Source organism: Lampetra fluviatilis, chromosome 4, assembly GCF_964198595.1.
Source record: "Lampetra fluviatilis chromosome 4, kcLamFluv1.1, whole genome shotgun sequence".
Classification (NCBI taxonomy): domain Eukaryota; kingdom Metazoa; phylum Chordata; class Hyperoartia; order Petromyzontiformes; family Petromyzontidae; genus Lampetra; species Lampetra fluviatilis.
Genome location: NC_136278.1, coordinates 9,431,298 through 9,451,834, shown reverse-complemented (window position 1 = coordinate 9,451,834; position 20,537 = coordinate 9,431,298).

The window sequence follows — 20,537 nt, the reverse complement described above, 5'->3', positions numbered from 1 at the left end:
ACCGCACAGACTGTAACAACTACAGGGGCATCTCACTCCTCAGTGTGCCGGGAAAGGTCCTGGAAAGGATTATTCAACATCGCCTTGCTAGGCACGCTGCCAGATCACTCCACTCCTTAAGACAAAACAAACTTGACAAGTGCGAAGTCGCACATTATCAGGCTAACTCCGATCTTTCTACACTATCAAAAATAGCCCAGTGGCTCATACTGGCGCAGATTTGACCACATATACCTGGCTTAATAAACTTTAACCCTGTTCAGTCTGCATAACAAGCCCTCCCACTCCACTGGGGCATCTCACTCCACTGTCGTGGCTATTCTCAATTACCTCATGGTGGCTTTCAATATTGAGTTGTCAGTAACACTGGATGGACTGGACAATTTGGCAGCTTTTGGCACCATCAATTACCGTGTCAGACTTCGGGAATACGTTTGACAACATTTGCTGGATTGGATATTACCCGACTGGCCGTTCTGGCTTCATCAAACATGAACAATGCATATTCAGCATCGTCCAGTCTCTGTTGGGGATCCCACAGGGATCCATTCTCAAATCGATTCTCTTTACAGCTTACGTGTCTCCAGTAGCCAGGCTCATACGGAGTTTTGGTGTATCCCGGCATCAATGTGTTGATGGTACCCAGCTCTACATTCCTTTGTAAACTTCTGTTCCCGATACAATAAGCTTGCTCTCACAATGTGATGTATCTCTACGACACTGGCTGATGCTAAACAACCTACAACTCAAAGTCCAAAGCCATGATCCTTGCAACTCGTCAGAAGTTACAATGTCTGAACGTGGCAGTTTCGATCACCGTGGGGGGCAGCTCATAGAAAATATCTCACCATTGCAAGTTGCTGGGTTTTACACTCGACAAACATCTCACCTTTGAATCACGTGTCAATGCATTAATCAGGTCATGCCCTTACCAGACCCGATCTCTACGTCATGTCAAAAATGGCCTAAGCTAAGGAGATGTCAAAAATACCATTGAAGGTGTTCTAGTTGCCACACACCTTGACAATTGCAAATCTTTCCTGTACGGAGTCAATGATTGCCTTTGCAAATGTCTCCAGTATCTGCAAAACACCCTCCTTGCTGGAGTAACTTCCCTGGCCCTACCTCTCGCTAACTATTCAGACCCATCGAAGGAGGTGCACTGATTAGAAGTGCATAAGAGAGTCCAATTTAAGGTCGGAGTACTTACTTTTATAGACAAGATAGGGTCAACTAACCTATGAGCGATGCCATCCACCAATATGTACCATCAAGCAATCTACACAAATCTGATATGGACCAGGAGCTGTGTGAAATCCACTCAGCTTAGGATAGCAGAGCAAAGCTTTTTTTAACTGCAGCTCCGGTGGTCTGGAACAGTCCCTGCCAACTTTAGACGGCCAGCCATGACAATCGATGCGTTCAAGGTGAGACGAAAAACATTTATTTTCTCTTCTGTTTAGTTTAATTTAATTAAATTTTCTCAGTGCCATTTGTGCTTCCGTCTCAGCTTCCTGCTGATTATGGCACGGTATAAATCTTGGATTAATATATTGATTGATAAAAAGGGCCCTTGCCCGAAACATCGCAGATTTTATATTTTATTATTTTATCATTTTTGTTGATGAGTGTGTTAAGTTTTTATATATTTTGAATAACAAGTTAACTAAAAGTGATTACGCGGGTTTTTTTGCTATCATTAAAAGGAATGGAATATCTCCAAAATGTGCATAAGGTATACTGCAGGAACTAGCAAGAATGTCTAAAACTGCAAACGATGCATGGGCGATTCGGTTGATGCAGTTGATACAACAGAGGTTTGTGGATGTTGCCAGATTACGTATAAATATCATTCTCACAAACAGAAAGACATATCTTATACAAGATATATGCAGAGCTCCAAAGACGTGTTGCAATGATATTATATACAAACACTTTTATCAGTTTAAGTAAAAGTTCAGCCCTGCAATCACTTACTCACACCTCTGTTGATAGAAGTATCTCCACTCGAGCAAGCTCTAAACAGCACCTTAGAGGGTATTTTTGTCTACCCTTCGACACTGACCAGTTATCCTCCCAGCGTGGCCTCGCTCCGCCATGGCCACGCCCCTCTTCTAGAACCTACTAGTGGGTTCCCGGGCTTCCCTCACGTGCCCCCTCTGTAACTTTTCCACGACATCCCTCTCTCTGTAAGAATAGGGGTTTCCCCTTTTTCTGGCAACAAAACTGAAACCTTTTTACAATGAATCACGTCTGCATTAACCACAATACTTGTAGTCAGAATGCAAACAAAAAAACATACGCTGATAATATATTCATTGTCCTTGAAACTGATTGGTCCACATCGACTGATTGGTCTCTCTCTGGTATATCACGTGACCTGTTGTCAGACAGGGCTGCTGCAACTGCAGATCACCTTCTCTGCCAGCAACCAGCGCTATGCTACGGAGTGGCCAATTCCATGTCACTACACTTGGATTGAACTAAAGACAGAAAGAGCATCACATGGATCAGGAAAGTGAGTTGGTATTGGCAGGACGTATTATTAGTGGGGGTGGATGACTGAAGAAAAAAGACTCGTGATGCAATGGCAGCCAAAAATGAAAACATACCTGAGGATGACGACCAAGAACATTCCAAGCTCTTGTCGAAGGAGCGAGATGAAATGTGTCATCGCAGAATTGTGAAAGATGGTGACATGGTTCGGTCTTCATCCAGCAGTGGATAGACAATGAATCATGGCGGAGTCCTGTATCAGATCAGGTACCCAGTGGTAACCCGCGGGTGACCCGCAAAATCTAGGTTGGAACCAAGTAAGTTTTTTTTTTTGCCGCTTGCCATTCGGGTGCGGGTCGGGTCACGTTAAGTTCGTCATGTTGGTGCCACGCCTGACACGTCAGAAAACAACCGAGTTCCGATTCACTGTGTGGGTCGCCCGCAGGGTACCCGATCCGATGAAGGACTTTTATTCTATAAAATACTGCTTTTTTGTTATTTTTTACAGCTCATTTCCAAAAAACATCTTCCGCCTCTATTCATGAGCACAATTTTGGAGCCAGTTTTCCCGGAGAATCAATGAGGGCATGTCAACAACCCACCCCAACAGCAGCAGTCAGTCATAAGCTTGGGTGGGGAACAGTATTCCACCACTTCATCGTGATCACGATGCTACAGCATAATTCCAACCAAATTATCCCATCTGCCCACCACATGCATGGACATGTGTATGTTAATGGCTCTGCCCCCCTACAGAGATGTTCTACGGCAGCAGAGTGACATTCTACAAAGCCCTGGATGGCCTTGTACACATTGCGGAACATGCTCAGCAACCCGATCAGTGGGTGTAGGAGTGCTGCGACAGTGGAGTGTAGCTGTACTCCCATCAGATATATCCACAGGTGCAAGTGTGTGCATGCATGTATGCGGTATATAAAGTATAGACTGAGGAAGAAGGTAGGCTATAATGTTTGGTTCAAGATGAATGTGAAAGAAACAAACTTCATGTACAAGTTCCCACATATATTGGAGGAACTCCGAGTATGTATACATAGGCAAGTTAATGAAGGAGACCAGGATCAATATTGTTAAATCCAGAGGTGGACAAGGGCATTTTAAATACTTTTGAAAACTGCACGTTACCATGAAAATCAACAATATACATTACTTGCTATGACATCGAGCATTATCATGCTTGTTGGAAAACCAATGAAAAGTTCACAAATAATCATGGAGAGGCCCATTCTTGCAATTACACTGAAGAGACAGGTAAAATACATGTGCAAGCCAGAGACAATATTTTGGGCTGCTAAGAAAATAATGTGGGCGAGGGCAGGACAGTTTGTGAGAAGGGATGATGGCTGGTGGTTGAAAGCATGTCCACCGCAGAGATGGAGCATTGCAATAAGCTCGAAGGAAGGTGCAAAATGTATTGTTTCATCGCAGGACCGTGGGAGATTCAGGAGACAGCGTGTGAATGCAATCATCCAGCAGTAGCTATATTGTGGATTCTTCTGACCTGAAGATAAAGATATTTACCTACGCACGTGTACATCATCGGAGTGAAATATTCACACAAGAATAACACACGTATGTCATCGTAATGAAATCTGAATAAAAAATGATGTACATAATCGGAATGGGAAGGGGTTAAGACTGATATGAAGCGGATGTAAATTACATCAACAAAAAGTGTTAACTGTTACAATCACACTGTCAATGTTAAACAAATTATTGTACTGTAAAAAATGCTTTTTTATTCAAGGTTTTGTTTTCGTGCATATGAAATCAATTGGTCGTAAAATTGTAATTTCTCTTGAATCGAATTTGTTTCCTCTAATTAAAATATTTGATCAGATTTAGACATTTGTACGTATATACATACAGCATTCATGGAAGGGCATTGTAAAATGTGAATGATCTATTTTAATGACTTACACGTGCCTTAATCCAAAAAATGTATATCCATATAAATATTTCACTTTTATGCTGCAATTCCACCCAATACAGTATATTGAAAGTTACGGCATATTGCAACTGTCAAAATACACTATAGACACAAACCTGTCGCCCTCTCACCTCTGCCTCACAAATGTTGAATTTTGTGGGAAGACTGTGTGATTGGCATTTGAGCTCTTTTTGGGGGCAAGACCTCTCTTCCGACACTTCTTTTATCAATGTCCTCACCATTGAGTGGAACCAGTTGTTAACATTTCGTTTCCACTTATATCCGTTCCCTTGGCCGCTGATGAAACAGGTGATTTGATGTGGTTTTTCACATAGAAACTAGGCTATGCGGCTCAAATACCCCAGTGAATGTGCCTCACTTTTTGTGTTTTACAGAGTGATGGGGAATTGGTACATCTATTATTCGGCGTGCTCTTCTTATCATTAAAACATCATTATCGTCATCACAAATCTAATGCATCTCATTCCAGTAAGTAATCTGATTCCATCACTCCACCTCTGCTTTGGTTGTCCCCTCAAGCACATTCCCTCCCTCGGTTGTTTTTACATCTCTGCATATCGTTTGATCCTTTGTTGACACCTTCACTGAGATTTGTCCTACAGAGGAGCAATTCGTGCCATATTTGCTTTACATCCATGTGCGCACAATATATGACCTGTTAATGTGAAGTCCTGCAAGTATATTGCAGTTTCTCAATGGGAATTCAAAAATTGGCCATGATTTATAGCTCACACGTGGAGAGGTAGGTATGAAAAATGGTATACTTTCTTACAAAATAGGAAATATTTTTTTAAATGTAAAATGTACGTTACTGAAATCCAGACAATGCAATATCATTATGATACGATATAATGTGGGTTTCTAGACTATCTAAATTATAACCAAGTTTCAAAATACTACAGTTATGGTAGCATAAGTAGCTGTCTAACTACTTGTTTAGATTGTTATTGAATAGGCGCACCATCTTATTTCTGCATTTATAATTAGCACATAGACAACCTAACCTGAATTTATATTTTATATACTTTTTTCTGTCATTGAAATTGTGCCTATTCGGGTAGCATCATGTGGTGTCAATGTTCCATTCAGTGAATAATGGCATGGATCTAATATGACTATGCACAATTTACAGCCAGGTACAGACCATACAGCACGGTACAGAGTCAGTAAAGCGTAGATAATTTAACTCACCCTGGCTTCCAGCTATCACCATTCACGGGAAAAATTGTAAATTTCAACTTGTCGACCTAGGAGACAAGCACATTACATTGAATGTCGTTGCTCCAACTTGGGTTCGGCATTGGTTTTGTGCTGCGAATTAATGTCTACTGGTGACCGAGCCGAGCCCATCAAACTTTCTGCAAATCAGGTCCCTCGTGGGGTGGCGTGGCTTCATCATTACTCCCTGCGCGAGCCTAAAACCCAATCGTCAGTGGTGAGTATTACAATTATTTCAGGTTAAACCCAATTACCCACCCAGCCGTTCACATTTTCGTTCGGCACATATTCTCATTAATTTAAAAGGACATCGAAAACATTATTCGATTTACCAATGTGGTAGGCAAAAATACAGATTAATTAGGTCCTAGCCGTGATCACAATGTGTGATTTTTACTTTACATTTTATGGTGATAACAGGATTCAATTGTAAAACAGCCATGGAATTGCTCTCCGATGTGTTTTGGATCGTCCCGTTTGTTGTTACACGCACATGTAATGAAATCCCTAACTGCAAAGACACACAGATACATACAAAGACACACATTCATATACGTACGAAGACACATATAAACAAAAGCAAATATCTCCTAGAGGGGGTGGGTGGCCAGCACAAAGCCCTGCCACCTTCGTCTCCCGAGTAGGGATGTTTAGACTCCGCACCAGCTGTTAATTTGAGGCTGAGTCGACCTAGGGGAGGCCCAGGACCGGTTCAGAAAATCGTCACTGGTGTTAGCTGTGAGCCGGAATCTAAATTTCGTCGACGAGTTCGTAGTGCAAGCGCGCGAACCTCTACCCTGGCGCCACAACACAATCACGTACGTACAAACAAAAACACGGGCAGACTCGGAGATAGAGACATAGACAGCGTGGACACATATACGGTAGTACAGAAAGTGGGTCTGTGCTACCATCTGTTAGGCAGAACGTTTTTAGAGAGTGCTCTCCCTCTTGCATGCATAGTGATGAGCTTTCTCTGGGTATCCTGGTTTCCTTCCAGACGAAGTAAAAAAACATATCAGCCAACCAATGTTAGATAGCCAGTCAGTGTCGAGAACCTGCAACACCATTGTCGACCAACGATGCTCCATAATCGAGGGAAAAGGTGAGCTGCTCACTTCATATCCTGAAGCAGCTCCCAGCTAGTGGAACGAAACGTCAAACATCTTGTCAAACAACACTTGGCACAAGAACAATATTCATCATGAGCACTCTGCAGAACAACCAATAAAACCTGCACAGCAGTGAAAATTTCTATACATACTCTTTGGTTCTTTCGGTAAAGTCACATAGGTAGAAAAATATAATAAAATATTTAAAAAAATATATCACGATGGCAAGCTACCATTCCTGGATGTTTTGATCGAGAAAAGGCCTGACGGCTCGTTGGGACATTCCATCAACAGGAAAGTCAAGCACAGGGATTCCTATTCTACACGGATTCCTATCTAAAGCCTGACTCCCACCACCATCCGGCCCAGAAGAACTCTTTCATCAAAACACTATACCATAGGGCCCACTGCATCTCCGACCAGCGCCACCTAGCCAGTGAACTGGAGAACGTACACCAAGCCCTCAAGATGAATGGATACTCAGACCGCACAATCCGAAAAGCTGTATCCCCAACCATGGGAAGACAACCATCTGAGGACCCTATAAAACCATCACATTGCCGTACATAGCAGGTGTTACCAAAAATATTTCCAAAATCTTAAACAAACACAAGATCCAGGTCCGATTCAATACAGTCCACAAAATCCGTGATTTTATCCCATCTGTGAAGGATGTCATTCCCTGACATGCAATACTCTGGTGTCTACAAACTAAGTTGTGTCTGCGGCAGCAGTAACATTGGGGAAACGAAATGACATGTCTCGGATCGTGTTCGCGAACACAAGGCAGATTTGAAACACGGCAGAACCAATACCTCTGCCGTGGCTGATCATTGTTATAATGCAGTGGGCTCGCACGATATTGTTTTCTCCGAGACCAAGGTACTCTGCAAACCTTCGGGCTACCATCAAAGATTTGTCAATGAAGCCATCCAGATATAGAAACACGAAGACATTTTCATCCGTGAAGACGGGTAACTTGCTGTAGTGTGTACATTCTTCCCTGCCGTTTGGCTGTTATCTCCGACTCTCTGAGTTGCATTGCCCTGTTAGGTGCCTCTGCATTAACGGGCTGGGGTCTCACTAACATGGCCACCTCTGCTCCCTTAGCCTCGATGTATTGAGGGTTCTGGCTGTGTGATGGGCTGTGTGTCTCACTGGCGCGACCACCGTTGCTGTGGTTCTCTTGCGTGGACACGCTTGTCTCTCACAGCGCAGTTGGCAGCGCCGCAGCTTATATTACACATAGAAATGACATTAACTTACTAATCCCCCTAATCTCTGCCTAATCTTTCCCATCAAAATAGTGCTAATCTTCCATTAACACTGCTGTTGTGCGCATATGCGGGGACGTGCTCTTATGCTGCGACGGAAGCTCATTTTATGCGAATGTCTCTCCCTAATCTCTCTCCCTAATCTCTCTCCCTAATCTCCCCCATTAACACAACTGACGTGCTCGCGTCCGGGGATGTAATTTATTTCCAGCTCAGACTCCGCCTGCTTGCCCTTCGCCACATATATAACCTTGTTGTAACAGCTTTCTCGCTGGTTCAGCAGTTCCACTGCTAGATAACTTTTTTTCTGCCTGTGTTGCGATTGAAACGTCGTGAAATATTATTTTTTTATTTTATTTTTCTACCTACGTGACTTTACCGAAAGAACCAAATAGTATGGATTCCTGCAGTCACAAAAGCTTCAAATCGTTTATATACATATAATGTAATGCAATTGACAATAATTCAATAAATGACACTCAAGTGATGTGCCACTATCAGCAAATATTAAACACTACATAGGTTTCCGATTCTAAAATTCCTTGTGTGTGCAATAATGTGTGGCAGATAATGAATTGCACAGGTCTACATTAAACAGCACAGCATACTTTGTATGCAAGTGATGTTAGATCGGCTACATTACCCTCCTCGTGTGCAAAAATGGGCATGGGTAGCTCAACCCCTGTGCTCTCCACTAAGTCATACAAATCAAGGGGACATAAAGAGGAGAATGATAAAGCATGTGCTGGGGTAGTCGTTAGCCACTCTAAGGTAAAACATGTATCGCGTAAATTGCAGAGCGTTTTGTATTGCACATTTTTGAATAATATTCCAGATTAAAATTATTCACGGAAAGCGAATATATGAGATTAAATATAGATATCCCAAAAATGTGTAATTTAAATTTAAAATTCTATCTGTCAAAATGAATTGGGACAAAACATGAATCATTTATCAGTATTCATACTCTTTTGCAATACATTTTTCAGACTAACTTTAGAAGAAAAATCATTTTATTCTGCTATTTAATTGCTCAAGATTTCATAGCATATTTTATTGAATAAATTTCCCATATTTAAGTCTGCTGCTTTTACTGAAAAGTGTCTTCTAAAATGTATGTATTCTATTTATAGTTTAAATTAAGTGTAATTGTACAAGTCTCAATTACCTAACTTGCATCATGATGAATAAATCAAGAGGTAATGTGTATCAACGTGGGAGGTTGTAAAATAGAGACAAAGTTGTGATCCTTTATAAAATAACTCCATTGCAATTTCCAAACTGCTCAGGTTTAGATTGCAAAATAAGGGGGGGGTTTATGTAACTGAAGTTACTTTATGCAACTGACCATAGGAATTTAAATCCTAGCTCTAAATATAACAAGCACTACTTGATTGTCCGTAAGAACTATGGTTATGGGGTTCATTACATTTTTTGTGCTGCTCACATTCAAATTGAATGGAGTAAAATGCAATTTCTTCACTCACTCGCCTGCCAACTTTTTTTATGGAGCTCTCAAAAACATGTTTAGGATATTTGAAAAGTCTTTCTGCTGTCTGCGGAAAATCTTAACTGTTTGATTAAATAAAACAAAATGTGTTATTAATGTTGATTTTAATTGTACTTGGAACATTTTAAACACATGCCATCTTTGTGTGAGAGGACATGGTTTGAAATGTGGTCCAGAGGTTACGGACTTCTGAGTTCAAGGTTAAAATTTTTCACATTCCCTTCCTAACACAGTGGGGAAATCACAATAAAGTAATTCCCCTCCAAGGGGACATCGTGCCTTCTGTCCTGTCTGCTTCCTCTTGGACACTAAAGTAGGTCCCAGCTCACTCTCTGTCAATGTAAGCATTTAATGTGTTGGTATTATGAACAATTCTCCTCATAAAATCCATTAAAGGACAGTGATAGAGCAAACACTCATCCATTTCCCCTGCAAGATATAAACTTCTGTCGTTGCCAAAGTCTTCACGGAGTGTACATATTTTTGAAGGTGTTTTAACCTAACCTCTGCCAAGACGCATGAGTGCAAAACAAAAACAATGGAATGCGGATGGGGGGCAAACCCTATGGTGTGACCACTCTATTAATAACCTCTATGGGCCTCCCTTAGGTACTTGACATATGTCCCCATAGCTGCTTACCTCCCCTCAAAATTAAAATTGTTCCTAGACGCCTGCCAAGAGCATGCATGCTACAACAATAAGTGACAGAAAGTCCTCGGTTCAGGCCACCCGTACGGTCAAGTGTTTATCAATTCCTCGTTTACAAATTGAAATTGGACATTTTTAACACATCGAGCGTAGCCATTGTCAAGGCAGATTACACATGGAAATGCACATTCACTTGTATGGTGTCACACGTGTTTGTCAGGAAAAAATACTCATACAAATTACAACCACCACAATTAAAGAGTCAATTGCTTAAAGCTGTTGAACGTGCACAAGGAGAACAACTGATGAGTAGTAGTCACTCGTTCATATCTGTCGTTCCCTGGTCCAAAATTTAGCCTCGAGATGGACTCTCCAAAACCACAGGACTTTGTCTTTGGCACTTCTTGTGAGTTGTCCCCTACTAAGCACTGTCCAAGCAATGGCATCATCAATCCATGCTCAACTGGGTCAACCTCAGCCTCGCTTTCATGGGACCGAGCCTTGAATTGCCATCATCGGCCACTCCTGGGAATGAATATTCCACGCTAACTAGTGTGGATATCTTCTTAAAGCAATAAGCTTAGTGTAGCCAATTAAATGACTGCAAATTGTACAGGATATTAATATACTGTATATTATATATACATATCCATGTGTATAACAGTGACAATGTCACATTTCGCCATGCTGGACAATTCCATTATCGTCAACTTTTTGCCAGAGAAACTGATGACTACATGTATTGTTTCATAATTTTGCTGATCATGTGTTCAGAAAGACAGGGTGCTATGGCACGATTATATATATGTATAATACAGTCTGATAAAACCTCATACACTTAAAGCAACTCGTGATTTGTGATGTGGAGGTCATCATTTGTTCTTCACACTCATGGGAAAACCTTCCACTCTGCATTCACACCCACACTTGCCAAACCCATTCCTCACTCTCACTAGCAGGGAGATCTATATGAGCATTCATTCATAAGACACAACTCATCTCAGGAATAATCACTCATCCTCACATTATCTCTGCCTGAATTTTGCAACCACTTTAAAGAGGGTAGTTCTTATCGATGCATTTCATTCGCATATATGTTGGGATTAAAGCCTTTAGAACCGTCCTCGTACATTAATATCACCGCCAAAGATTAAAACAAAAAAATAAAAGGACGTTTTGTAATTAGTAAAATCTGACCATGCATGTCATATACACCCCAGCTGCCCCCCCCCCCCGGATGCCTCTGGGACTCCTTTGTGATGGGCCCTGTGTCTCCTGCAACTACCCGGATCCCATTGTGTTCTCCTCTGTTCATTGCCCCGTTGTTCCTGGGCTGTGCCGCAGTTTTGCTCTCTCACCGCCCCCTCCCGTGTCCCCCTGGCTTGCGTAAAGCGTCTTGAGAAGGGTTTGCGTGTAGATGCTCTATACATGTGTAATAATCCTTCCAGAGACGGCTTCGGAATCGGTCCTTTTATTTCCACTCCACAATACACTTTGCTCACTCACTCTCCGTTGCTGGCAGACAACGGAGAGAGGACAGACCACGCACTAAGTCCCCACCGCGCACGTGGCAACCCCAGTCCCCGTCCGCGCGTGACCCTGCTCCTGTCAGTTTCAGTCTGCTCACGATCGTTCCCCTCCACTCGCTCTTAATCCCTTCGTCACGTGGTTCCCCCAGCCAATCGTACATGGACAGCTTCGACCATTCTCGATGGTTCCCTGTCAATCCCGGGACCACGCCCCTCATCCGGCTCCCCATTGGCTGGGGCCCCGAATGGCTAGGCCAATCACTCCTGATGACCTGTCGTGATGACGCATGGGCCATGGTCCCTATCTCAACCCTTATTGGCTACAAGCAGGACCGGCAAGCCAATCCCCACGTGAACCCTCTATGGCTGTTATTACATCACCCCCCCCCCCCCGGTGAAAAAATTTAGCCGTCTCGGCTGGGAAAAGGGTGAAGAACCAATTCCGCAACATCTTATTAGGGCACCAAGGTGCGTTTAACAATTTGAGGGTGAACCGGCGTTCCTGCGCCTAACAACATTTAAAACAGTCACCCATAATAATAAAAAAAAAAAAATCACAACATACATTAGGGCGCCCCTGCAGCGCAGTAACGACAGGGATGAGCGAAACGATCAAACGTTAACGAAACGGAAGAGATTTCGACCGCGTACGCGACGCGGGACCCTCTCCGCTCCCAGCGCAAGGTCGCTTTGCTTCCGGATGGACAGGAGGTGGCAGGCTCGAAGAAGAAGTCGGTTGTTGGTGCTTGGTCACGTCCAGGGCGGGCCCCGTTGGAGGGGGGGCAGCGGGGGCTTCCTCAGCCCTCAGAACCTGTTCATCTGCAGGAGGCACAACACAATCCCCCCTGGGATCAACGGGCGTGTCCAACGGCGTAGTCGGCCCAGCAGAACCCGGCAGGTCAGCTATTGGGGATGAAGGATCGACACGCGCGTCAACATAGGGTTTAAGTCGCGAGGAATGAACATACCACCGACGTTTGCCGTATTGAACGCGGATACTTTGCGAGTTCCGAACGTCTACGAGCGTCACAGGCCCCCACCATGGCCTGTGCAGTTTAGGGGATGTGCCCGCTGGTACCTGGGGGCAGTGGAGCCACGCCAGGTCTCCCACTGACCAAGGCATGCGAGTATGCGATCGACGTGCATACCGTTCGTTCCTTGCCTGAGCACGGGCCGTCGCACACCGGGCAGCCTCTCGCGCTTCCGTTACTCGTTCAAGCGAGTCACGCACGTGGTCAGGCAGGGAGCGGGACGGCTGTTTACTCGGCGTACCCAGTTGCACATCGATGGGTGGAACATTTTCACGGCCATACATAAAAAAAAACGGTGAGTATCCCGTGGACGTGTGCGGAACCATGCGGTATGCCGCCAAAACGCCTGGTATGTGCAAGTCCCAATCGGTTTGCTTTTCACTGACCGTGTGACAAAGCATAGCAGAAAGGGTACGATTAAATCGTTCCACCATACCATCTGTTTGTGGATGGTATGGGGAGGTGCGAACTTTCTTTGTACCTAGCGCGTCACAAACTTCCCTAAGCAATTTAGAGGAGAAATTCCGGCCTTGATCTGTGAGCAGCCTTTCAGGTGCCCCCTTGTCCATGACATACCCGTTCAAGAAAGCGTCGGTGACGGACGCTGCCGTTTGGTCGGGCAGAGGCCAGGCCATCGGCCATCGAGAAAAATATTCCACCCCGACCAGAAGGTATTTATTGCCCCTAGCCGACGGGGGAAACGGCCCCAGAATGTCGAGAGCCACTAATTCGTTAATACGGGACACTTCAATGGAACGCAACGGTGGCACATAGTGGTTCCGAGGCGGCTTCCTTTTCGCACAGTCATGGCACGAGCGGACAAAATCATTGATGTCCGCCGTCATACCGGCCTAGAAAAAATCCTTTTGCATCGCGGCCACAGTCTTTTGGACGCCAAGGTGCATCAACTTATCAGCGTGCAGAGCACGGAGCAGGTCGTAGCGAAGCGAAGTAGGCACCACCATACGTGGTCGGTCAGACACCCCGTCGGTACACATTAGCAATCCCGACTTACCCCGGAACATCTGCCACTTCCAGCCCGCCAATTGCGATTTCCGTTTCCCAACCAATTAACGTAGTGGAGACAGCGAATCATCAGCCTCCTGCTCGCTCAACCAGACCGCGTGCGGCAGCCGTAAGGTGTCATCGGTGTCCACCGACACCTGCTGGTCCTCCTCTTTCGCTTTCGCCCCTGCGTTGTCCTCATTCGCTATCGCCCCCATAACCGGGCAGGGCGACGTGGGCGGTGCGGCGCAGCGGTGCGTGCCCGTCAGGCAAGTGCACGGAGGAACGGGCGGCAGCCTTGAGAGCGCATCAGCGTTCGCATGACGGGCTCCCTTTCGGTACGTTATATCGAAGGAAAATTCCTGTAACGATTCCAACCACCGGGCCAATTGGCCTGACGGCTGATCCAATTTGAGGGAATATTGCAAAGCTGCATGATCAGTGCAGACCAGGAATTTCCATCCATACAGGTACGGTCGGTACAATCGAACAAAATGGACAATTGCCAAAAGTTCCCGCCTTGTCACGCAATATCGCGTTTCCGCAGGGGACAGAACCCTGCTGCCATACGCCACCACTCTCTCAACCCCATCCTTACGTTGCGACAAAACGGCCCCAATGCCGATATCACTAGCATCTGTATCAAGGATGAACGGCTGTGAAAAATCCGGGTAATCTAACGTAGGCGCCGTGGCGAGGTGGTCCCGAAGTGCCATAAAGGAACTTTCTTCCTCCGCCCCCCATTTAAACCTTTGATTTTTGCCAGTCAGAACGTGTAATGGTTTTGCCAACGTCGCAAAGTTCTTAACGAAGCGGCGATAATAGGAAGCGAATCCAATAAACCGCCGAACATCACCCACTGAAGTGGGTGTGGGCCACTCACGTACACACTTCGTTTTCAGAGGGTCAGTGGATACGCCATCCGAACTGACAATATGACCCAGATAACGGACGGAGTGTTGCAGGAGGTGGCATTTCCTCGGTTTAAACTTAAGGTCAGCCGCACGCATTCTTTGAAAAACTGTCTCAAGGCGTTGGAGGTGTTTCTTGAACGTGCGGCTAAAGACAATTATATCGTCTAGATATATGAGGCACGTTTCCCACTGCAGTCCCGCCAACACCAACTCCATGAGCCGCTGAAACGTGGCCGGAGCCGCGTTCAGGCCCATCGGCAACCGATTAAATTCAAAGAGGCCTTGCGGCGTGCGGAATGCCGTTTTGGGTTTTGACTCATCATCGAGAGGAAGCTGCCAGAAGCCCGAGGACAGGTCAAGGGTGGAAAAGAATTTAGCACCCAATAAAGCATCCAATGAGTCATCCATCCTCGGTAAGGGGTACGCGTCCACCACCGAGATTTTGTTCAACCGGCGGAAATCAACGCAAAACCTCGTACCACCATCTTTTTTCTTAACCAAAACGACGGGCGCGCCCCAAGGACTGTTGGATGGCGAGATAATATCCGCCGCCAGCAATTCATCTACCGCCCCACGCACGTGTTCCCTTTCCGCCGGGCTCATGCGGTGAGGGTGCATACAGACAGGTGGCGATGCACCGGTTTCAATATGGTGCGACAAAAGCGATGTGCGTCCGAGGTCCAAATCATTCCTGCTGAACACATCAGCGTACTGCAGCAACAGCGAACGCAAGGCGTTCCTATGTTCATTTGACAAGAATTCTCTCCGCATAAATCCGCGATCCAGCGTTCTTGTGAACGATCATGCGGAGACCCATCAGCAGGCATCCGAGCGCGCGGCGGTTTTTCACAAGAGGCGAAATCGGTAGTGGCGTGAGCCAGCACCGATCCCTCCGGAACAACAACGCGATCAGGTCTCCCATTCAAGACCTGTATGAAAGGTGCCTGACCTGGGCGTACAATCGTTTGTGCCGCCGCCAAAGAAAAGGATTTCGATACGGAATTCGATGGGGATAATAGCACGCCTTTCGCACCCCTTCCCATTTGAAGTGGTTTTCGGTAACGTAGCGGAATGAGCATTTGCGCTCCCGATGGAACTTCCACCGTAGCCGCAACTACAGCAGTAACTGCGTTACCTGTAGGCGCCTTGGCCAGCAGGGAAGGCAGAAACGCCATCCTACGACCCCCCGGCATTTCCAAACAGTCCTGGTCGACCCGTATTCGCAACGGCATCCGGCGCAAGAAATCCGTCCCCAACAAGCATGGAACAGCTAGCGAGCGAGAAATTAACACAGGTCCTGCGGCGGTAATATTTCCGATAGCGATGCGCACATCCACCTGTCCGCAGATACCCATGCTCCCCCCATTGGCGGCAACACACGCATCATTAACCTTGCGTATTCTCGACACAGGAATGGACAACAAATGAAAAATTACATCCGAAATGATGGTAGCCGATGCGCCAGTGTCCACCAAGATACGGACGTCAACGCCGTCGATGGTACCACGTACCGTCGACGAGCCCGACGCCGCAGCCACAATCCTGCGAGCCAATTTCTTCCACTGTGTAGCAGAGCGTGTCAATGGAGCAGGAAAAGTAAAATCGGCCTTAGGAGTGTAAGAATGAGTGCGAGTGGATGAGTGATGTGACACGACCTGCCGGGTGTCCGATTTGTGCCGACTCGCCCGAGGTTGTTGCAGTTCCGCGGCAGGGAGAGGAGATGGATGTCCCCTTGGCGGAGGAGGCGACAACAGAGGTCGGCAGCGGCAGTCACGGGCGAAGTGGCCCCGTTTGCCGCACTTAAAACACGCGGCCGACGTCGGCCGGTGGTCGGACGACCCGGCCCTCGCACGCGGTCGGGCCGTGTAGTCGTCCCGCTGGTCACGCAGCCGCCGACCCGGAATCCTACGCGGGACAGCAGCAGCCAGCATGTCGTCGTCGCTCGAGTCGTCGGAGCAGTGGACAACCAGTCGCGGAGACCACGCCAGAGGTGGCCCGTCGATCTCGGGTTTCCCCGTCCACGCCGCCATCTGGTCCCACCGCTTGAGATTAAACTTAGCGTCCAGGCAGCGCGCCACCCACCGCGATGAAAGCGGTTCGTGGCCGCACACCGGTAGAGAGATGTTGAGCTCCTGAGACAACTCCAGCATGCGGGAAAGGATGAGTGGATCCAAATGCTCGGCCGTTGCGTCGGGGTAGGCGGCCATGGCCATCGCCATCAACGCCCCCCGATAGGCCAACGGCGATTCCTCCGGTGCCCGGCGACGCGACATAAATTTTCTGGTGGCCGATGTCGGCGGGTCGTAAAATTCCGCCATCTCTCTGAACGCATCCTGCAGTGTCTTCTTCTTGGACGCCGGAATGGAGCGGAAGACTCCCAGAGACACATCATCGAGCAGCGTAGGTAGCGCTCCCAGCGCTTCTTCCTCCGTCCAGTTGACAGATCTAAAAGCCGACTCGAAGCGTCACGTAAAAGCACTCCAATCGCCCCCGGCGATAAATTATTTTATTTGTGGAAGGCGATGTCCGCGGTGGCAGGTGCGTGCCGCGGGCGTCTCCGGCCGCCGTTCCCGCTCTCCGCTCGGTACAGACAAAATGGCGTCCAGCGTCCGCGTGGTAGCAGGCGCGCCCAAAATGGCGGCCGACGACTCCGGCGCAGCCGCCCCACCCAAGACGACGGCGTCCTCCCGCGTGGCAGGAGCAATGGCGGGTCCCGCTTCCATAGCAGGACCCCTTCCCGCGGCGTCCAGCTGATCGGCGATCTGGCGACCCACGGCTGGTGAGGACGCCACCGCGGTCACCAGGCTTAGCAGAATTGCGCGCAACGACTCAATCTGCTCCGCCATCAGCCGCCATTCGTCTCTCGGTCCTGCGGTGGTCGCATCTTCCCGCGGTCGACGCTGAGAGGCGTCGAGGCGAGCGTCGTCAGTCGGCGGCACCAGGACTGTAGCTCCCAACAGCTCATCTTCCTCCGTCTCGGCCTCTTCCTCCGACAGAGGCACGGGCAGGTTCTTTTTTCTGAGGTGTTTAGACATCTTGACGATCGTCTAAACAGTCGCAGAATTACTTCTGACACCAGTGTAATAATCCTTCCAGAGACGGCTTCGGAATCGGTCCTTTTATTTCCACTCCACAATACACTTTGCTCACTCACTCTCCGTTGCTGGCAGACAACGGAGAGAGGACAGACCACGCACTAAGTCCCCACCGCGCACGTGGCAACCCCAGTCCCCGTCCACGCGTGACCCTGCTCCTGTCAGTTTCAGTCTGCTCACGATCGTTCCCCTCCACTCGCTCTTAATCCCTTCGTCACGTGGTTCCCCCAGCCAATCGTACATGGACAGCTTCGACCATTCTCGATGGTTCCCTGTCAATCCCGGGACCACGCCCCTCATCCGGTTCCCCATTGGCTGGGGCCCCGAATGGCTAGGCCAATCACTCCTGATGACCTGTCGTGATGACGCATGGGCCATGGTCCCTATCTCAACCCTTATTGGCTACAAGCAGGACCGGCAAGCCAATCCCCACGTGAACCCTCTATGGCTGTTATTACACATGTATTGTGTTGCTCGTGGTGGAGGTGTTTGAAAATGTGCACATCATAGGTATTGATTGATTCACACATAAAACGAAAACAGATTCTGAATTAACGAACAAAATGCATTGCAAAACCCAGAGAGAACGTGTCTAATTCCCAAACAGAATGAACCCGTGTTGACAGGCACACAATTATAAAATAACGCATGTCATATTTTCGGCAATAAATAGAAAACATACCGCCTTTCATTTGACCAGAGAAGAGCCAGATATCCTTCAAAAACCAATACACAGCAAATTCCAACTCAATGTTTTTTTTATTCTCCTGGGCAGGCAATCTGCAGGAAATGCTGTCAATCAGTCAGCCAGTGACAAGAATAAAAACAAAGTACCTCATATGCCTCAATGTACTCGGATACGAAATGTTTACCCAAGAGCATGCAGGCTTTCATGGGAAAGATGGATTATTGATGGGTGAATCAGCGTGTCAAATGCGTGCATCACTTTTCATAATTTTTCTCCATGAGCAGCGTGCAGGAAAAACGATGGCTCCATTGGATTTTTATTGCAGGAAACAAACTGTAAAGGGAGGCCTTGGTGAGTGCCTTCTCAGTTAAACAAGGAACGTTCATGTTTTTTATCACTTTCAAGAGACTTAAAACAGTTAAGATTCCGTTATAATTGTTATGCAGCATTAGTTGTACTGGTAGCTTGCATATGGAATATATATATGTTCATGGAATATTTTGAAAGACCCAGCATCATAAGAGATTATACATCTTGCACAGCTGTGATCAAGGTGAAATGTAAAAATGCAGCCCTGCAATTATTTCCTCATGCAACTGCTGGCAGAAAGGCCTCCACGACAGAGAGCTTTACAGAACCGCTCTTGTTGTACACTTCAGTCGACACTTCCATGCTGGCTAAACATCTTGGAAGATGTGGGAGTGTCCACACTTTACCCCACCACACGTAACCTGCCGATCAACTAACGGTGACGTGCACAATTATATTGCTGGGTGGACAGGCAGGGGAATTAACAAATTGTGCCCATTGGTTCAACTGCCATGCTGGGACAACGAGCCCTTGACCACTGGACCTCAAGGGCTGGTTGCCGTTTATTAATACACATTATCACACTGTATCCTACACTCACACCAATGTAGGTGCACTCTATTCTCCGTCCTTCACTTGGACCTGGGATAACCATATAAGTCAGGCTTACTTCGGCTATCCCTAGGCTCTCTCACCCGTCTGCCCGGGGCGGGGGATCAGTCAACACCGCCCCGCGACGAGGAAAGAGAGGTCTTCCTGCCGATCCTTACCCTGGCTCCCCGACGACGACCACGTGTCCGTCACGTGGTCCCCCTTAAGAATCCTCTTGGCATCTGCTACCCCCAGCTCGACCCCGCCCACTTTCCCGAAAGTGCTTTCCGAAAGTCCCCCTACGTAACCCGTGACGTTACGTCATCCTTGGCCTCGCATAACTCTCCACCAACTCGCACTTCCTTACGCTCATCCCTCATTGGCTACTCACAGTACTCATCTACAAATGTAAAATATAATCCCTTGCCTAATGTATATGGAACATCAACATTTACATGGAAATAATTGCAGAACATTATATTTTTTATAATATCCAAACACAGCAATGCTGCGCTAAGACACTTACCAAACATTTTGACTTAAAACTTTCGTGACTGCAGAAATTAATATTCTCTGGTTATTTTTGTAAAGTCACGTAGATATAAAAAATAATAACAATGAAATGATGATAAAATTAAAATAAAGTGAATAAAAAAGAATACAAATATCACAACATTTCGATCATCAGGATGACGACGTTTCGATCGCAACACAAGCGGTCGTCATCCTGATTATGACGACCGCTTGTGTTGCGATCGATGATGACAACCGCTTGGGTTGCAATCGAAACGTCGTAATATTTTTATTATTTTTTAATCACTTTATTTTTATTTTATTGTTATTATTTTTTATATCGACGTGACTTTACCGAATGAACCACAGAATACTTACCAACAAATTTAGACATGTAAGAGTTGTCATTATTGATAATATGATTTTTCATCTTGCCAGATATAATTTGTGCATTTGAAGCAGCGGCTTTTCTTCTTGACTGACTTCCTCGGCTTGATTTAAGGCACGTGTATTAAACTTTCCTCTCTGGTAGTGACTTTGTGAGGTTAATAGATATAGGTCACTACACTTTCTGCAGTAAAATACAAACCCATTTCAGACTTTCACCTTCAAAAGTAAAGATTCTTTATTTTAC